Raw genomic sequence first — 20,448 nt, 5'->3', positions numbered from 1 at the left:
ATGAAATGTCCATAAACCAAGGGCTCCTAAGTCCCTAAAAGTGTTGTTCTAACCCCTAAAGGAACAAGGTCAACAGATTACAACTTCTCCCAGAAGTTCTCCATGAAAAACTGCTCAGAATTGGTCAAAACAGGATCATTTCAGCTGCTCCACTGGCTAAGTGCGTTGCATCTCACCTAAGTACACTGTGTGGGTGCGTTGCATTTTAAAAAGCCCTTCTATAGGGTGCGATGGGCGAGAAATGAAAAATGGCAGTGTCATTCCGTGAGGTGGAGAGGCAATGGAAGCTTCCAGAAACTTCTCCTGTGACACTTACCTCTCTGAATTCGACCAAGGATGAGTAAGAGATCATCAATCTCCAAGTGGAAGAAAGAACTATCAGAGGAAAGACACTAATCAAATCATAAGTTGAATCATCTCCATTACAGATATCTATATATGGATCCCTCATCCCAGAGATCCAGAGGCTGGAATTTTGCATATTGTAAGGAATTGCTGTTGGTTTCTTGAGACAAACATCAGATAGTTGGGTGATCTAAGCTTTGTATGAGGTGAAGAGGGGATTCCTTGCTGAGAGGTTGATGTTGGGTCAGAACAACTGGTTGTAACTCCTCTTGGCTCTTTCTTGTTTATCAATAAAAGCTATTCAAGTTTTCCTCCATGCTCTTGTGTCATTGATATTTGCTGCATTTGTATGGTCAATTTACATTTGATCCTAGATTGTTTATGATTATAGATCCATGTCTTTGTATAGTGCTATGCTACTGTGATCTTACAGGTACTTTGTGAAGCTGGGCGTGTAAGGGAACAAGTAGCTAAAGACTATCAAGGAAGAGAGGAATTAAATCAGGAGATTAGCGCAAGACTGAGGTTGGTCTTTTGTTCCTCTCTATCTATAATTCATAAAGGAAAAATGAAAGTAGCTTTACTCTGTTTGTTTCTAAGGCAGCTGTCACACCTTAGTGGGATAGAGCAGTTTTGTATAGACACTTTTCCCTGTAACAATATATCACAGCCAGGATGGATGCAACTAGATCCGGGGTCTTCAAACTCGTTCAATCTTCACCCAAAGTACAAGTCGATCCATGTGAAAAGATGTTCTGATGTCGAACATGGAAAGACATCCCCTGATTACCGACCAATGATGTAAGCTGTTAACAGGCGCGAGAGGAATCACCGATAATGATAATGAACCTCAAGGTACTGCAGTACAATTCAGGTGGTGTGAATACATGAGTTGATGTTGAACACCACGTAAAATCTTTCGGTCAAAGGCCATTGATGTAATCCTGTCACTGGAAGTGAGAAACTTGCCATTGAGGCATGCAAGCTTCAAAGTACTGAAAGGGTTGTTCCTAAGTCAACTTCTTGGATAGTGAGCTGATGTCGACAAGAAGTGACTCGTCGTAGGAGGGCCTTAATGAATCCCACATCTATGACACGGAACGGAGCAAATGATTTTGTGGAGGTGAAAACGATCTGATGATACAAGGTTCAGGGTGGCGGTCTTGAAAGAATGGAGCGTGAAGGTGTTGTAGCGGATGAGGCGTTAGCTGGGTTGGTGAATTCTCTGAGCGACTTCTCTTGAAAACATCAATGACATTGAAATTGATTGGTAGTGTTAACCCCAAAATGGATGGTACGGAGGACCAATGGTGATATGACCGGTGAACAGAATAACCCAACCCGACTCAATCATGGTGATGGAGTCAAAGTGTCATGTTCAAGAGCGACCTGCTACCAATGAAGTTCTTCAAGTTTTCTTCCCTTTTTCCCCAATCATTGCTGACCAGTACCTCTTTATTTTTGTCAAGCTTGAGGAGAATAACATATGCTTGTTCTATAATTTGCCCTTCGGGCAAACCTGTTACTATGTTTTAGTGAGCCTAGCGACAGTGAAACTTGCTCTTGTCCTCATGGACAAGTTTGTCGCTATTGTTTTAACGAGTTTAACGAAAAAGATAATTCGGTCCCTTTCAATTTTAGAGAGTCTGAAAAGAGATGGAAAGGAAACTCCAGTAGTCATTTTTCGTAGTATAATCCCTTAAGTCCGAAAAAGTATAAAATAATACGAAAGGGATGACTTTTCCGATCACTTTAGCGAGCTGAAAAAGACAAGCGCTCGATATTTTTGTGTAATGATCCCTCAGGTCCAAAAAGATTAAAATCTAGAGGAGGGATGGCACTTCCAATCACTTTAACGAGCTGGAGAGGCCAATTGCTTGGCAATCTTTTCATATTTTATGAGTCTAAAAAGAGCTTAAAGGAGACTCATTTTTGAGGAACGGGTGATGTTTTCGGATAGCAATTGGTTCCAGGTAAGGTTTGGAACTTTTCAATCATGGCAGTGTAAAGAAGGTGGCTAATAGAATCACTCATCGCAGTTGTTACTCAAAAGGGTAAACAATCAAGTGGAGGTGTATGATCGACTCAAAAGAGTGGAGGTGATGGTAAGAACATGACCAAAGCTCAAAAGTTGATAGATATGCATTCACAAAGTTTATTTACTGAAGGTGGGTTCATTTTTAATGAGCTTGAACTCTGGGGAAACATATGCTCATTTCTAGGTTTATTTTTAACGAGTTTGAACTTCGCGTAAACCTGCTCATTGCTAGGTTTATTTTTTAATGAGCTTGAACTTTGCGCAAACGTGCTCGTGCCAGTCGTATAATAAGGATGTCTCTCATCAGTAGGTTCATTTTTTAGGAAGCTTTCCCCATGCGAAACTTTGCTCCGAGCCTTTTGTATGCAAGCTAGGAACGACCAACCACTATCCTAAGGGTTAAAGAACTACTGAGATTAGGTAGGATAGTTTCTCGATGGGAAACATTTCCTTTACTTGGCCATCACCGTCGGTCCCGGAAAAGGTGAATGGTGGATCAGACCAATCACCTAACTTAAGCAGTTGAAGTTAGTAAAACTATGGGGTTAGAGTTACGCTGGTTTCTTTTCACTTACGTAAAAAAGGTTTGCATGCCCCCAAGTATAAATAGAAGTACAGTTTCCAGGTTACCAAATGGAATTTCTTGCATTTAAAGCAAGGTTGTTTCATCCACGTAGCGGCCAAAACACTCCCTTGGCTCTATCCATCGAAATAGACAAAGGTGAAAGGTGTGAGTTTCCAATCACATAACCTTCAATGAGGAGATCTTATTCTAGACTGATCCCATTTTCTTAAACGGATGGGTGTGTCAGACTAGTCATATATCCTACGAGGAAACCTACCTTATATCTAGGGTTTTTCCTGCCAAAGCAGACCAGGGCGCATGCCCCCTGGGTTTAGTCACATTCACTGAATCACTCGCGATCATCAGGTGGACGGACTGGAGGTTGATGAGACATTCCTTGTGCAAAAAGACCATTTAGGGATGGCATTTGACTAGTAGCCATGTTTGAACTGGGGAATGAAAGCTGGTCAACGAGCTGGACCATTCTACCTTCATACGGGAAACACATCACCCGAAAGAGTGAGGAAACATGCTGTAAATGTAGTCACGCCCAAGGAGTAGATTTTAATCTAGAGGCCCTTGGACTACCATCACATTTAGATGAACGGTTTTCCTTCCCAAAGTTATAGGAAAATTTGGAAGGATCCCTAACGGTTGACTGGTTCCTTTATTGAAGCTTAATAGATTTCGAATCTCAGGCAGAAGCGATGGCGAACCAAGCGATTTCCAAGTAGTTGAGGAAAGGATAATCACAGAAGCCCCTTCATCTATGATAGTACCAGCCATGATCATTCTGTAAGCTTGTACTATGATTCAGAATGGTACATTAGATGGTAGGCGGGGTCTCGCTAGTAGATTCCAATCAAAGGAAACGACTATATTGCTTGGAGGAGGGACTGAATAAACGGCTGGGTGAATCTCTTAAACTAAGGAAATTCCCTCCTGTGGTAGAGGAACAGGTAGATTGCCCCCCTGTTCATCAGATTCTATGTTAACAAAAAGAATTTGAACAGTGTCGTTCTCATTCTCTTTGGAGACAATATCATCTGAAGATGGACTTTCTGAAGACAAAACTGGGTCGATTGCCATCTCGACCTGTTGACTTTGGTCTGGTGTGGACTCAGAAGGTTTATCTTCAATGATAGGTGTTCCGACTGACAACAGATGTGTGTCAGTTTGATTTTAAACTAACAATGGACTTGGCAAGAGTTTCTTGTATCCAAGAGGAAGTCGCCACGGTGAAGCAAGACGGTTATCCAAGACTCTTTTAACTTCATCTAGGAAAGGGCAACGGTGGAGGGCATGATCACCTTCACACAACCTAAAAGGAAATTTAAATCATCCCTTTTTCCCATTGACTTCATTTTCACTAGTTGACGGTGTAATCTCAACATGATCGACAGAGGTTGAAGACATCGGATTGTGCAAGCGGGGAGACCAGTCTCCTAAGATTTGCGAGATGCAGGGCCAATCTCGATGATAGTGGTCTCCTTTGCAAGTTACACACAGAGACTTGGGTTTGGATGGTGCAGCGTGTGGATCTTCGCCAAAAAATGCATGGTTGCCCCCTTTCGCCGTTGGATTCTTCTTCTTCTCCTTTCCTTTCTTCTTCTTCTCAGTTACTTGGTTTTTAGTGTTACTAGTTTCACCAAGGGAAGAAGAAGAAGGAGAGGGAGAAACAAATGAAGTGGAAGGTTGGGGAGAAACTTCAATATCATTTGGTTGCTGAGGATTTACGGTGTTTTGAATGACAGAGGTCGAGAATAGCCATACTAGCAGGCCAATTGTGAGTCCTGCAAGGGACAATGTAGCCATGTGTGGAGCACCAACATCTCCCGAAGAGGATAAAGGACTAGGATTCCCCCTAAGGGGAAATCCTTGATTGGTGGACTCCATCTCTCAACCTAAGACCAATGAGGGAACAATGATGTTATTCTAAATTAAAATAAATTTTATGACCTTTTGACACAACTTGATTTTTCAATTTTTAAGAGTCGAGAAAAAGCTAAAGATGACTCTAGTTGCCTTCGATTTTTAATGAGCCTGAAGTGACAAGTGTTCAGATGGATCTTTTCTTTTAAGGAGTTTGAAAAGGAACGAAAGTGACTACTCTGGAAATCTAGACAGAGGGATTACCAAACCAATCGCAAAACTGCAATATACACCTCAGTGGTAAGTTATAGAGAAATTACCGAGGACTTTACATACGGTAGTCAATCTTCCCAAATGCTGTGTTCAGTGCATTGCGATCGATAGGGCGGCAGACATGGCTTCCTAAGGATAAAGGATATTAGCCTATTGTGGTCTCCCAATATATACTCGACGGTACATGGGAGCACAAGTCCGTATTGGCACTTGTCATATCAAAGAGGAGGAATCACCCAAGCTACGATGAAAAACGATAGTTACCAGGCTTTACGACACCGGAATACGTCTCTAGCCTAGACTTCTAGATGTTGTGCGTTAGGTTCCAAAGCGTTTTTATGTTCATTGAGGTTTATTTTATAGTTGATCTTTCTTAAGAAGTTTGCCTTTCAAGGTTCACTGCATGATGTAGATGTACAACTCCTAAATATGCAATCTAAAATGATAAACAATCATTTATTTTCTTTTAGCAATGAAATCCTAGCTACTAAGGAAAGGAAAATATAATTCTTTCAACATAGAACAGAGAGCACACACTAAATGCACTTTTCCTAAATCAAATTCCTCATGCAGTCTAAATGAAAATGCACATGCATGTATTTGTTTTTAAGTTCCCTTAATGTGAGAATGACAAAAAGAAAACTAAGTACAGATCTGAACTATTTTATTTCAAAGCGACAATACTAACAATTTCCTCTTTTCGAAATGAAAGGAAGACTAAGATGACACTTTGCGATTTCGAATTTAAAACTACTTTCGACACTTGAAATACTAATAATTCCATAATCAAGTACAATGGAAAAAGTGTAATCGGCTATCTAAAAGAGGAAGACTTTATGAAACTCTTTTTCTTGACTGAAAACGATAGTTGCGACACTTTCGAATCAAAAGACGACAATTCAATTAAGCTACTATTTGCAAAGGAGGAATATAAATGATGAAAAATACATAAAAAACATTCACAATTCCTTATCAATGGAGGCTGAATAATGCGAAGGAAGAACGTTTCAACAGTGATATACCGATCATAGATAGCAAAAAACAATGAAGAAAAAACCAAAATCTGGAGGCAGAAACAGTCTCATTCAATCATCGCACCTATCCTTAAGGGAAATAGGGATGCATCTTACCTGCAACACACGGGAGGTGCGATGCATCCAGACTGCCAATGAGAGATAGTGCGATGGTCCAGGGACAAGACTGAGCTTGGTTTTCACCCACAGTTTGTAGCTAAGTTCAGGGATTTAGGCCCAACTTATGATAAACAGTAAACACAAAGTATAGAGGCTGATATGATGAGGTTATTGAGCTACCACTAGGGCACTTAAGATGTTTGCAAGTCAGATGTTCAGTTGATAAACCAACCTGGAGATTGACTGAAGCAACATTGATCTACTTTGCAGTTGCATAACAAAATCAGTTCGAAGGCTAGCTGGCTTAACTTCAAGATCCATGTGTAGTTTATAAAACAAACAATAGTAACAAACAAACAAACTATTCGCTCTCCAATGGAGTCGCCATTTTGTTTCTGGGAAAACTAGTGTCTATTCAGAGCTGCTAGTCCCACTAAGATGGGTAGCTATCTTAGAAACAAACAATACAAAGTAACTTGCGTTTTATTTTATGAGAGATAGATGAGAGAGAAGTAGAGAGTACCAACCTTAGTCTTTCGCTTGGCTCCTTGCTTGTTTCTTCTCTCCTTTGATAGAGTAACTAATAAGATAAGAAAGACACTTAGACTAATCTAGGAATTGATACGGTACACTGCCTTAGTAGCACGAAAAGGTATAGATCAAAGGTTAGGGCTACACGAAGGACATCTGAGCCCTTTTGCGGAGCAATTGAAGGATAGAAGAGAAGGCTTATCTGCCAAACCCTAGAGTGAAGTGACCTGCGCGAAGGTAGAAATAAAGGGAACTAAAGTGACATCATGACCATCTCAGGGTGCTGAAACTTGGTTCAAACATCCCCCCATACTGCTTTGGGTGAGATTTTGGTCTGTGCTCCGTGGGCTGATGCCGAAAGGGCTAGTACTGTAGGGATTTTTTTGGCTAATTAACGCTGAACCTGGGTCAGGCCCCCTCAAGAAACAAATGGTTTCGTTTCCAGGACCAAAATCTCTAAAAGAGATGTGTGATGTCGTATCACTGGAATCCGACTAAGAAAGAGATTGGAGACTGGTTGGATAGGAAGATCCATGAATTCGCAGCACAAGAGAACAGAAACCCGTGACTAACAAAGGAACAGTGGCTGGACAAGTACCTGTATACAGAGATCCACGAGATCTTTTTCTGCTCCTTTCTGATTGAGCTATATGAGTGGATCGCGAAGCTAGAAGATAACCAAGGAAGGTGGAAACTTGACAGTCCTATTGTGTGGACCCCGGAGCTAGTGCAAAGGTTGGAAGCATCGGAGGATAAGATCACTTGCACTATCGATCATTGGCTTGATCGCGTCATAGGAGGATTTGTAACTGAATTTGCGGTCGATACCTCAGTCAGCTACAGTGAGGCGGAGCGACGCTTTTTCAAAGGACTGCGAGGTAAGTACGTGGAATATTTGAATACTTGAATTAAAATTTTATTGTGCAAAAAAAGGGTTATGCAGCTACCTTGATGTTTGGGGCTACGCGAAGCGGAAAAACTTATAGAAACGAAGGAAAAAAGGGTCCTGAATATAGTCTGTTGATTTCACCTCCGCGAGGTGATGAAGAGGGAATAGTGCAGGTTTCTCCGTGAAGTGCTATTAAGTTAATAAGGCAAGGATTCCCACGAATACCACCTCCAACCACACCACCTCCAACTTCACCACCATCACCTCTGAATTTTCCCGTACCATGTCCACCTCCATCCCAGTTCGGTATGGAAAACTAAGTGAAGCTGCCTTTGTTCAAAGGCTTGGGGAATGAGGATGTAGACCAATTCTGGTTCATTGTAAAAGCTATGCAGGAAGCTCAGGGTGTTACAGATGACAAGATGAAGAAGGAGAAATTGGTTAGTGCTCTACAGGATTGCGCACTAACTTGGTATATCAAGTATGCTAATGATAACCTAATTGTTGGAGTGGCAGACATCCAGATGACACTGAATAGAGAATTCAATAGGCCTAAGTCTGAAGCATAGTCTATTGTTGGGTTCAAAGAAATCGTGATACAACAAGGTGAGACACCTTGGGAACTAGATCATAGGTTGAAGTGTACAATCCATGAAGCTAACATGAACCTAATGGATAGATAGCATCACGAGTGGTTTGTGGCTTCACTCCTGCCACAGTTAAGGGTTTCTATGTCACAACAGAAAATAACAACTCAAGCAGAGGCCTTGGAGATTGCAATGAGGCTAAATTAAACACCGATGAAAGATCCAAATTTGGGGGTTCAATAGATCCATGTGCAGTTGAAAAATCTTTGCCTTGAGATGCAAAGCTTGAAGCAGGATAGAACAGTTAGACCAGAGGTGTGCGAAGAGGTATGGTGTATGAAATGCAAAAGTTAGGGACATGTCATAGACCATTGTCTGGTCTTTGTGAACTACCTTACAGGAGGAGGACCAATGCCTTTGAGGCCAAAAGCTCAAGCAGGACCAAGTGCGGGGCCTGCATTGTGGTGCGCTATTTGTCAGGTATCAAGAAAACATGCCATAGAACTGTCACTTGTTGCAGAAGTTTGTGCAGCCACCGCAAAAACTGTTTTGCAATTTTTGTAGGTCAGTAGGACATGATGGGCATAATTGGAGGATTTATGAGTTGATGATGGATAAAACACCTACCTACAAGGTTCAGGCCAAAACGTTACCCACTGACCAGAGCGCAGGGATGGCACAGACATGATTTCAGGGGCGTGGTCGAGGTCAGGGATAGTTGATCTGCTAGAATTATGGAGGACCAAGAAATTATGCCGTGATTGTACCAACCCAAGACGTCTGTCGTGCAAGTATTGCACTCTGTTTGATCTGAAACAAAAGACTATCTTATGCTGATAGTAAGGACATGTGACAAAGGGGCGCTATCATCACAGCCTACTCAGAACCTACAGATGATGAGGTTTGAGCCACACGAAGAAGATCTGTTGAATATAGTGCTCCGGAGTGGAATCGAAATAGGGGATGACAAGGGGAAACATCCAGAAGATGGTGCATGGGTTCACAAAGCTCCAGCAAAGCAGACTGAGTTTGATTTGGAGTGCACACGTGAAACCTTCATGGAACCGAAGAAGAGATTTGCTGAGGCCTCCACCTTAGGAAGCAAGGATAAGCCTGATTAGGAGTTGGACCCTTCTATGCTTACAACTTTCTTGGAAACCTGTATGAAGTTACTGCATGATAGCAAGGTTGTGAAGGGGTTACAGGAGCTCATAAATAGATGTGTCGGAAACATGCTGATTGAGATGTGTGTATTGCGAAATATAGGTAAACATAAAACAAGGATGGGATGGGAGATGATACTGACCTCACAGATAGGAGAGTATGAGATGGATCAGGTTATTTGGACCTGGGGTCAGATGTGAATGTCCTACCCAAATAGACTTGGGAATGGATGGGGAGACTCATGCTGCAATGGTCTCCGATTCAGCTAAGGATGGCGAATTAGGTGAATATCATCCCCATGGGGTGGCTACAGGGGGTGACTATGGATATTGAAGGTGCGAGTGCGCTGGTTGATTTTGAAGTAATAGAAATTGTGTATGACAACAACCCCTACCCTGCGCTCCTTGGAATCGATTGGGCTACTGATATGAACAGGGTAATCAATCTAAAGAAGCGAAAAATGATATTTGAGAAGAAATTTATACGTGTAATAGTACCCCTAGATCCTGCTGAGGGATCACGCTATACTGAGCCCGTCCGCGATTATGAGAGCGATGATGATATGGACTGTATCTATAAGATAAAAACGTGAGCCCAATATTGGGTGAACCCAATAGCATATGGACAAATTACATGGGATTGAAAGAATTCATGCTCCTCAGACTCTGATGAGGAACTAGAGCGCTGGCAGAATCGGTTACATGAAGTAACTACGCTGAGCTGTAACATGATGACGTAGTCAATGTGTTGTGTGTCATTAGAGGTAAGAAATTTGCCTACTTATGATGGCCTGAATGATGTAGATATTTTTCTGGATGCATTTGAGAGGGAGGTACCAAAAAGGCAGCGCTTCCAGGTGTTGGACTTGGAACTACACGCTACGCCCACAAGGTGGTGGGGTACGCACAAGGGAAGCTTTGATGATTGGTGCAAATGTAGGATAATGATTAGAACTTTCTTTGGGAAGTCGAAGATACAAATGACAAACAAGTATGATGGGCAGGACGACCCGTGCGCACACTTGGTCAAATGGGTCCAGGCTTATGGAGAGAAGCCCCAACTTGAATGGGTGCACTTGTTCTATCATACCCTGGATATTATCCTGATAAATTGGTATGTAGGAACCAAGCTCCGCCATGGGATAGGTGAATGGGATATCCTACGTGAAGGATTCATGGTGACATTTAGTTTTGAGGACGAGTTTGACAGTATTGATGAAGCGCTACAAGAGGTGAAAGAAACAATCTTTAGGATATCACAGGATCCTTTAGATATGATTTAGCCTAAATGGGATACTCAGCTGAGTCATGTGCTAGAATGTTATAATGTAACTACTGAAGAGGAGGATGAGGATCTGCGAAGATTAACATCCCTGAAACATAAGGTCAACCCGAGGTTGAAGGGCTGCAGGTTGAGAACCCTGATATAACTGTGCCGTTGAAAATGAAACAAGTAAACATTGGTACTGAGGCAGAGCCAAAATTTATGAAGATTGGAGATTACTGGGACGACAATGATGGTGGATAAGGTCGCCGAATTACTTCGCGAATACCAAGATTTATTCCCTATCAAGTTTACAGACCTGAAAGGGATAATCGAGGACCTAGGTATGATGAAGATCACGTTGAAGCCTGTTACGAAGCCGCTTAAGCAAAGGCCTTACTGTCTCAATCCAAAATATAAGGAAAAGGTTCGATTGGAGCTTGACAAGATGCTCGTGGCAGACATTATTGAGCCTGTGGAAGAATCTAACTGGGTAAGGCCAATTGTGGTATAGGAGAAGAAGTAGAAGGATGAAATAAGGTTATGCGTGGATCTCAGAAAGATGAATGGCGCTTGTGTACATGTCCTTTCCCGACTCCATTCACTGATGAAGTGTTGAACAATGCAGGTGGCCAGGAGGCATATTCCTTCACAGATGGGTTCCTTGGGTACCACCAGATCAAAATCACACTGGAGGATAGGAGAAAAACAAGCTTGAGTGGGGTTTTTTTTAGTACACTACAATGCCATTTGGATTGAGGAATGCCCCTATGATCTTCTCGCACGTAGTTGTTGCCTCGTTCAAGGAATTTATTCATAAGTTCTTGGAGGTATACTTTGATGATTGGTGAAATGCCGTGTAGCAAGTCTGTGCCTGATGTTGGATACCCGTCGAAGATACCAGATCGCGCTCAATCTAAAGAAGTACTTGTATTGTGTTCACTTTGGGACCCTATTGGGTCATGTAGTTTGCAGACAGGGACTGATGGTAGACCTTGTGAAGATCGTGGTGATACTGAACTTGGAAGCACCGAGGAGTGTGAAACAATTGCGCGCTACTGTGAGACATACAGGATATTACAGAAAGTTTATCAAAGGCTATGCCTAGATCACCGCGCCTATGGAGAAATTGTTAAAGAAGGATGTCACGTTCTGCTGGAACGAAGAATGTAAAAGGAGCCTGGATATGTTGAAAGAAAATATAGTCTTTGTGCCAATCCTAATCTTCCTGGATTGGAAGAAGGAGTTTCATGTACATGTCTTTTATAGACATTTTTGGGCAATGAAACCCCAAGCATAAATGTCCATAAACTAAGGGCTCCTAAGTCCCCAAAAGTGTTGTTCCAACCCCTAAAAGAACAAGGTCAACTGATTACAGCTTCTCCTAGAAGTTCTCCATGAAAATTGCTCAGAACTGGTCAAAACTGGACCATTTCACCTGCTCCATAGGCAAAGTGCGTTGCATCTCACCTAAATAAACACAGTAGGTGCGTTGCATTTCAAAAAGCCATTTTATGGGGTGCGATGGGCAAGAAGGGACAAATGGCAGTGTCAATCCGCGAGGTGGAGAAGCATGGAATCTTCCAGAAACTTCTCCTGTGACACTTGCCTCTCTGAATTCGACCAGGGATGAGTAGGAGATCATCAATCTCCAAGTGGAAGCAAGAACTATCAGAGGGAAGACACTAATCAAATCTCAAAAGCTGACTCACCTCCCATGCAAATATCTATATATAGATCTCTCATCCCAGAGATCCAGAGGTGAGAGGCGGGAATTTTGCATCTTGTAAGGAATTGCTATTGGTTTCTTGAGGCAACATCATAGTGTTGGGTGATCTAAGATTTGCATGAGGTGAAGAAGGGCTTACTTGCTGAGAGGATGATGCTGGGTCAGAACAATTGGTTGTAACTCTCTTGGCTCCTTCTTGATTATCAATAAATCTATTCAAGTTTTCCTCCACACTCTTGTGTGATTCATGTTTTATGCATTTGTATGGTCAATTTACATCTGATCCTAAATTGTTTATGATAATAGATCTATGTTCTTGTATAGTTTTATTCTGCTTTGATTCTATAGGTACTCTGCAAAGCTGTGTATACAAGAAAGCAAGTAGCAAAGGACTATCAGAAGGGAGAGGAATCGAACAAAGAACCAAGCGCAAGACAGAGGTTGGTCTCTTTTATTCTTCTCTCATCTATCTTTCATAAAGGGAAACGAAAGTAGTTTTACTTTGTTTGTTTCTAAGGTAGCTACCAGCCTTAGTGGGATTAGAAGTTCTGCATAGACACTTTTCCCTGTAACAAAATGGCGACTCCACTGGGGAGTGAGTAGATTGTTTGTTCATCTACATTTGTTTACTTTATAAGCTTACAAACGGAGCCTGAAGTCAAGCCAGCTAGCCTTCGAACTGCATTTTCTATGCAAGTGCAAAGTAGATCAAGGCTGCTTCAGTCAATCTCCGGGTTTTGTTTATGATTTAAACAATTGATTTACAAGCTCTCTAATTTCCCTTGTGGTGGCTCTAGTAACCTCCTTAGATCTACCCATGTGATTGATTTACTGATTACCACTGGCTCGGCCAAAATCCCTGAACTGAACTGCAAACTGTGACCCGAAACCCAATCAAAGTCTCGTCCCTGGTCCAGCGCACTGTTTGTTCTGTGAATCTCAAAGTCAGCGCACTTCCTGAGTGTAGTAGGTGCGTTGCATTTCAGTTTCACTGTGTTACAGGTGCGTTGATCAGACTAGGCATTGTTCCTAAATTTTGGTTTCTGTGTTCACTCTTTTAAGATCTATTCAAGAGTTTTGCTGCCTATATTTAGTATGCCTCTGTTTGAAACCCCTTTCCTTGCTGTTATTCTGCCTCCATTGTGAAAAGAACTGTAAATGTTTTTATGTATTTTTTGAGTCATCTTCAGTTCTCTTTCATGTATTTGATTTTGTTACAGGGAAAAGTGTCTATGCAGAATTGCTAATCCCACTAAGGCTGGTAGCTACCTTAGAAACAAACAAAGTAAAACTACTTTCATTTTCCTTTATGAAAGATAGATGAGAGAAGAATAAAGGGGACCAACCTCTGTCTTGTGCTTGGTTCCTTGCTCGATTCCTCTCTCTTCTGATAGTCCTTTGCTACTTGCTTTCTTGTATACCCAGCTTCACAGAGTACTTGTAGAATCAAAGTAGCATAACACTATACAAAAACATGGATCTATTATCATAAACAATCTAGGATCAGATGTAAATTTACCATACAAATGCATAAAACATAAATCACACAAGAGTATGGAGGAAACCTTGAATAACTTTATTGATAATCAAGAAAGAGCCAAGAGAGTTACAACCAATCGTTCTGACCCAGCATCATCCTCTCAGCAAGTGAGCCCTTCTTCACCTCATGAAAAGCTTTGATCACCCAACACTATGATGTTGCCTCAGGAAACCAACATCAATTCCTTACAAGATGCAAAATTCCAGCCTCTGGATCTCTGGGATGAGGGATCCATATGTAGATGTCTGCAAGGGAGGTGAGTCAGTTTTTGAGATTTGATTAGTGTCTTCCCTCTGATAGTTCTTGCTTCCACTTGGAGATTGATGATCTCTTACTCATCCCTGGTCGAATTCAGAGAGGCAAGTGTCACAGGAGAAGTTTCTGGAAGATTCCATGCTTCTCCACCTCGTGGATTGACACTTCCATTTGTCCCTTCTCGCCCATCACACCCCATAGAAGGGATTTTTGAAATGCAACACACCTACTGTGTGTATTTAGGTGAGATGCAACGCACTTTACCTATGGAGCAGGTGAAATGGTCCAGTTTTGACCAGTTCTGAGCAATTTTTCATGGAGAACTTCTGGGAGAAGCTGTAATCAGTTGACCTTGTTCTTTTAGGAATTGGAACAACACTTTTAGGGACTTAGGAGCCCTTAGTTTATGGACATTTATGCTTGGGGTTGCAGTGCCCAAAAATGTCTATAACAGTTGCCCCCTAAAGCATGAGGTCGTTAATATTTTTTGATGTCGGGTGAAATGCTTTATCATGAGGATCCGAAGTTCTTTCAAGCTGGAAGGAGACCTGTAATAAGATACAATACAATACATTATCTTCATAAAATTTTCATGATCTAGCTGAGGCGAGAATTCCCATGCTCAGCTTTATAAATTCATTTTCATGTACATAGGACAGACAATCATTTGAGTGTAGAAGAGAGAGGAATCGAGCAAGGAACCAAGCACAAGACAGAGGTTGGTCCCCTTTATTCTTCTCTCATCTATCTTTCATAAAGGAAAATGAAAGTATTTTTACCTTGTTTGTTTCTAAGGTAGCTACCAGCCTTAGTGGGATTAGCAATTCTGCATAGACACTTTTCCCTGTAACAAAATCAAATACATGAAGGAGAACTGAAGATGACTCAAAAAATACATAAAAACATTTACAGTTCTTTGCACAATGGAGGCAGAATAACAGCAAGGAAAGGGGTTTCAAACAGAGGCGTACTGAATATAGGCAGCAAAACTCTTGAATAGATCTGAAAAGAGTGAACACAGAAACCAAAATTTAGGAACAATTCCTAGTCTGATCAACGCACCTGTAACACAGTGAAATTGAAATGCAACGCACCTACTACACTCAGGAAGTGCGCTGAATTTGAGATTCACAGAACAAACAGTGCGCTGGACCAGGGACGATACTTTGATTGGGTTTCGGGTCACAGTTTGCAGTTCAGTTCAGGGATTTTGGCCGAGCCAGTGGTAATCAGTAAATCAATCATAGGGGTAGATCTAAGGAGGTTACTAGAGCCACCACAAGGGAAATTAGAGAGCTTGTAAATCAATTGTTTAAATCATAAACAAAACACGGAGATTGACTGAAGCAGCGTTGATCTACTTTGCACTTGCATAGCAAATGCAGTTTGAAGGCTAGCTGGCTTGACTTCAGGCTCCGTTTGTAAGTTTATAAAGTAAACAAATGTAGATGAACAAACAATCTAATCGCTCCCCAGTGGAGTCGCCATTTTGTTACAGGGAAAAGTGTCTATGCAGAACTGCTAATCCCACTAAGGCTGGTAGCTACCTTAGAAACAAACAAAGTAAAACTACTTTCGTTTCCCTTTATGAAAGATAGATGAGAGAAGAATAAAAAATACCAACCTCTGTCTTGCGCTTGGTTCTTTGTTCGATTCCTCTCCCTTCTGATAGTCCTTTGCTACTTGCTTTCTTGTATACACAGCTTCGCAGAGTACCTGTAGAATCAAAGCAGCATAACACTATACAAGAACATAGATCTATTATCATAAACAATTTAGGATCAGATGTAAATTGACCATACAAATGCTTAAAACATGAATCACACAAGAGTGTGGAGGAAAACTTGAATAGCTTTATTGATAATCAAGAAAGAGCCAAGAGAGTTACAACCAATTGTTTTGACCCAGCATCATCCTCTCAGCAAGTAAGCCCTTCTTCACCTCATGCAAATCTTAGATCACCCAACACTATGATGTTGCCTCAAGAAACAAACAACAATTCCTTACAAGATGCAAAATTCCCGCCTCTCACCTCTGGATCTCTGGGATGAGAGATCTATATATAGATATTTGCAAGGGAGGTGAGTCAGCTTTTGAGATTTGATTAGTGTCTTCCCTCTGATAGTTCTTGCTTCCACTTGGAGATTGATGATCTCCTACTCATCCCTGGTCGAATTCAGAGAGGCAAGTGTCACAGGAGAAGTTTCTGGAAGATTCCATGCTTCTCCACCTCGCGTATTGACACTGCCATTTGTCCCTTCTCGCCCATCGCACCCCATAGAATGATTTTTGAAATGCAACGCACCTACTGTGTGTATTTAGGTGAGATGCAATGCACTTTGCCTATGGAGCAGGTGAAATGGTCCAGTTTTGACCAGTTCTGAGCAATTTTCATGGAGAACTTCTAGGAGAAGCTGTAATCAGTTGACCTTATTCTTTTAGGGGTTGGAACAACACTTTTAGGGACTTAGGAGCCCTTGGTTTATGGACATTTATGCTTGGGGTTTCATTGCCCAAAAATGTCTATAACAGTTGCCCCCTAAAGCATGAGGTCGTTAATCTTTTTTGATGTCGGGTGAAATTCTTTATCATGAGGATCCGAAGTTCTTTCAAGCTGGAAGGAGACCTGTAATAAGATACAATACAATATATTATCTTCATAATATTTTCATGATCTAGCTGAGGCGGGCATTCCCATGCTCAGTTTTATAAATTCATTTTCATGTACATAGGACAGACAATCGTTTGAGTGTAGACTGATGATTCTGGTAGAGCCATCATCCCTTAGATTGGATGATTATCTGTGCAACAATGATGTACATTTGATGTCTTTATTTTCTTGAATATATATCGCAACCCGAATGGATGAAACTAGATCCGGGGTCTTCAATCTCATTCGATCTTCACTCAAAGTACAAGTCGATCCATGTGAGATATGTTCTGGAGTCGAACATGGAAAGACATCGCCTGATTACCAGCCAATGATGTAAGCTGTTAACAGGCGCGAGAGGAATCACCAATAATGATAATGATAATGATCCTCAAGGTACTGCAGTACAATTCATGTGGTGTGAATAAGGGACTTGGCGTCAAACACCACGCAAAATCTTTCGGTCGAAGGCCATTGATGTAAACCTGTCGTCGAAAGTGAGAAACTTGCCATTGAGGCATGCAAGCTTCAAAGTACTGAAATGGGTGTTCCTAGATCAACTTCTTGGATAAAGAGCGAATGTCGACAAGAAGCGATCCATCATAGAAGGGCCTTAATGAATCCCACATCAATGACACGGAACGGAGCAAATGATTTTAATGGAGGTGAAAACGATCTGGTGATATAAGGTTTAGGGTGGCGGTCATGAAAGAATGGAGCGTAAATGTATTGTAGCAGGTGAGACATAGGTGAATTCTCTGAGTGACTTCTCTTGAACATATCGGCGACACTGACATGATGGATTGGTAGCATTAACCCCAAATGTGGATGGTGTGATGTGACCATGGTGATGTGACTGGTGAATGAAACAACCCAACCCGACTTGGATGCGGAGTGGAAGTGTCATGTTCAAGAGCGACTTGCTACCAACAAAGTTTCTTCAAATTTTCTTCCCAATTTTTCCCCAGTCATTGCTGACCAGTACCTCTTTATTTTTGTCAAGCTTGAGGAGGATAACATATGCTTGTTCTATAATTTTCCCTTCAGGCAAACCCATCGCTATGTTTTAACGATCCTAGCGATAGTGAAACTTGTTCTTGTCTGTTATGGACAAGTTTGTCGCTATTAGGTTTTAACGAGTTTAACGACAAAGATAACTCGGTCCTTTTCAATTTTAGAGTCTAAAAAGGGACGTAAAGGAAAACACAAAAATCCTTTTTCGTCATCTAATCCGTTAGGTCCGAAAAAGTATAAAACAATACAGAAGGGATGAATTTTCGGTACTTTTAACGAGCCGAACAAAACAAGCGCTCGATCTTTTTGTGTAATAATCCCTCAGGTCCAAAAAGATTAAAATATAAAGGAGGGATAGCACTTCCGGTCACTTTAACGAGCTGGAGAGGCCAATGGCTCGGAAATCTTTTCATATTTTGCGAGTCAGCTGAAAAGAGCTTAAAGGAGACTCGTTTTTTGAGGAACGAGTGATAAATTCGGGTAGCAGCTGATTCCAGGTAAGGTTTGGAATTTCCCAATCACGACAATGTTACAAGGATGGCTAATAGAATCACTCTTCGCAGCTATTCCTCAAAAGGGGTAAACAATCAAGTGGAGGTGAATGATCGGCCAATACAAAGTGGAGGTGATGATGAGAACACGACCAAGGCGTTAAAGGCTGAAGTACTACATTCATGATGGTTATTTATCGAAAATTGGTTTATTTTTTAATGAGCTTAAACGCTGGGGGAAACATTTTCTCATTGCTTATGTTTATTTTTTAACGAGCATGAAGTCTGCGTTAAAACTGCTCGATTTATCCAGTCGTATAATAAGAATGTCTCATATATAAAAACGACATTATTTCAAAGCTTTGCCCCACATCCTTTCTTTATTCAAGTTAGGAAATGACCAATCCTACGAGTTTAAAGGGTTAGAGGACCTACAAATTTAAAAAATAAATGGTCGCTCTTCGCTTGCATGCCAAAAGGTTTGCATTCCCCCAGGGATAGAGACATAGAGTTTCAAGGTTACCCCGCAATTTCATAGACAAAACATTTGTTTTGCCAAAAAGGCATACCTCTTTTAGGTTACTAAAGATTGTTCTATTTGTACCACAAACAAAACACTTCTTCGGCGATGTCTACCGAAATAGACAAAGGTGAATGGCGCAGACGCCTCCACTCACATAACTTTGACGAGGGAATCTTGTTCCAGCCCAACCCCCTTTTCCAATTTCGGACGGGAGTGTCAGACTAGTCATATATCTCTCGCGGAAATCTACCCTATACCCGGAGTTTTCCTGCCGAAGCAGACCAGGGTGCATGCCCCCTGGGTTTCAGTCATGTCCCCCGAATTACTCGTGCTCATCAGCTGGACGGACTGGGGATTGATGAGACATTATTTGCGTGAAAAGACCATTCAGGGATGGTATATGACTATTTGATATGCGTGAACCGGGGAATGAAAAGCCCAAGAATAAAGGAGACTACCAATCCATCATGTCAGTGTCGCCGAATCATGGATTGACATAAACAATCCATGATTTCGAAAGATTGACTGTCGTACCGTAAAAAGTAAACCTTAATTCCAACCGTCGAGTTGAATGCAATGAAGCTTGGGGGGCATGCACCTCGATTTGCGTTATTATGCTGGGGCCATGCAAACTTATCACGGGCAGTGTTACTGTAGGGTTCAAGCTCGTTAAAAAATAAACCCGCCACGAGCATTATTACTGCAGGGTTCAAGCTCGTTAAAAAATAAACCCGCATCGAGCAGTTTTATTGTGGAATTCAAGCTCGTTAAAAAATAAACATAAGCAATGAGCAAGTGTTTCCCCTCACGTTTAAGCTCATTAAAAAATGAACTAATTTCCGGTAAATAACCCTCGTGAATGTAGTACTTCAGTCTTTGAAGCCTTGGTCGTGTTATTATCATCACATCCACTCTGTATTGCTGATCATTCACCTCCACTTGATTTTTTACCCCTTTTGAGGAACAGCTGCGAAGAGTGATCTTGTTAGCCATCCTTGTGACACTGCCGTGATTGGAAAATTCCAAACCTTACCTGGAATCAGCTGCTACCCGAATTTATCACTCCTTCCTCAAAAACGAGTCTCCTTTAATATCTTTTCAACTGACTCGTAAAATATGAAAAGATTGCCGAGCCATTGGCCTCTCTAGCTCGTTAAAGTGACCGGAAGTGCTATCCCTCCTTTAGATTTTAATCTTTTTGGACTTGAGGGATTATTACACAAAAAGATCGAGCGCTTGTTTTGTTCAGCTTGTTAAAAGCACCGAAAATTCATCCCTTCTGTATTATTTTATACTTTTTCGGACTTAAGGGATTAGATGACGAAAAAGGATTTTGGAGTTTCCTTTACGTTCTTTTTCAGACTCTCTAAAATTGAAAAGGACTGAGTTATCTTTGTCGTTAAACTCGTTAAAACCTAATAGCGACAAACTTGTCCATAACAGACAAGAACGAGTTTCAGTATCGCTAGGCTCATTAAAACATAGTGATGGGTTTGCCCGAAGGGAAAATTATATAACAAGCATATGTTATCCTCCTCAAGCTTGATAAAAATAAAGAGGTACTGGTCAGCAATGACTGGGGAAAA

The sequence above is a fragment of the Pinus tabuliformis genome, chromosome 7 (assembly GCF_031772625.1).
Source record: "Pinus tabuliformis cultivar Carrire ecotype Pingquan chromosome 7, CPIR1, whole genome shotgun sequence".
Classification (NCBI taxonomy): domain Eukaryota; kingdom Viridiplantae; phylum Streptophyta; class Pinopsida; order Pinales; family Pinaceae; genus Pinus; species Pinus tabuliformis.
The sequence above is the reverse complement of the archived record's forward strand: the minus strand, read 5'-3'. Positions refer to the sequence as shown.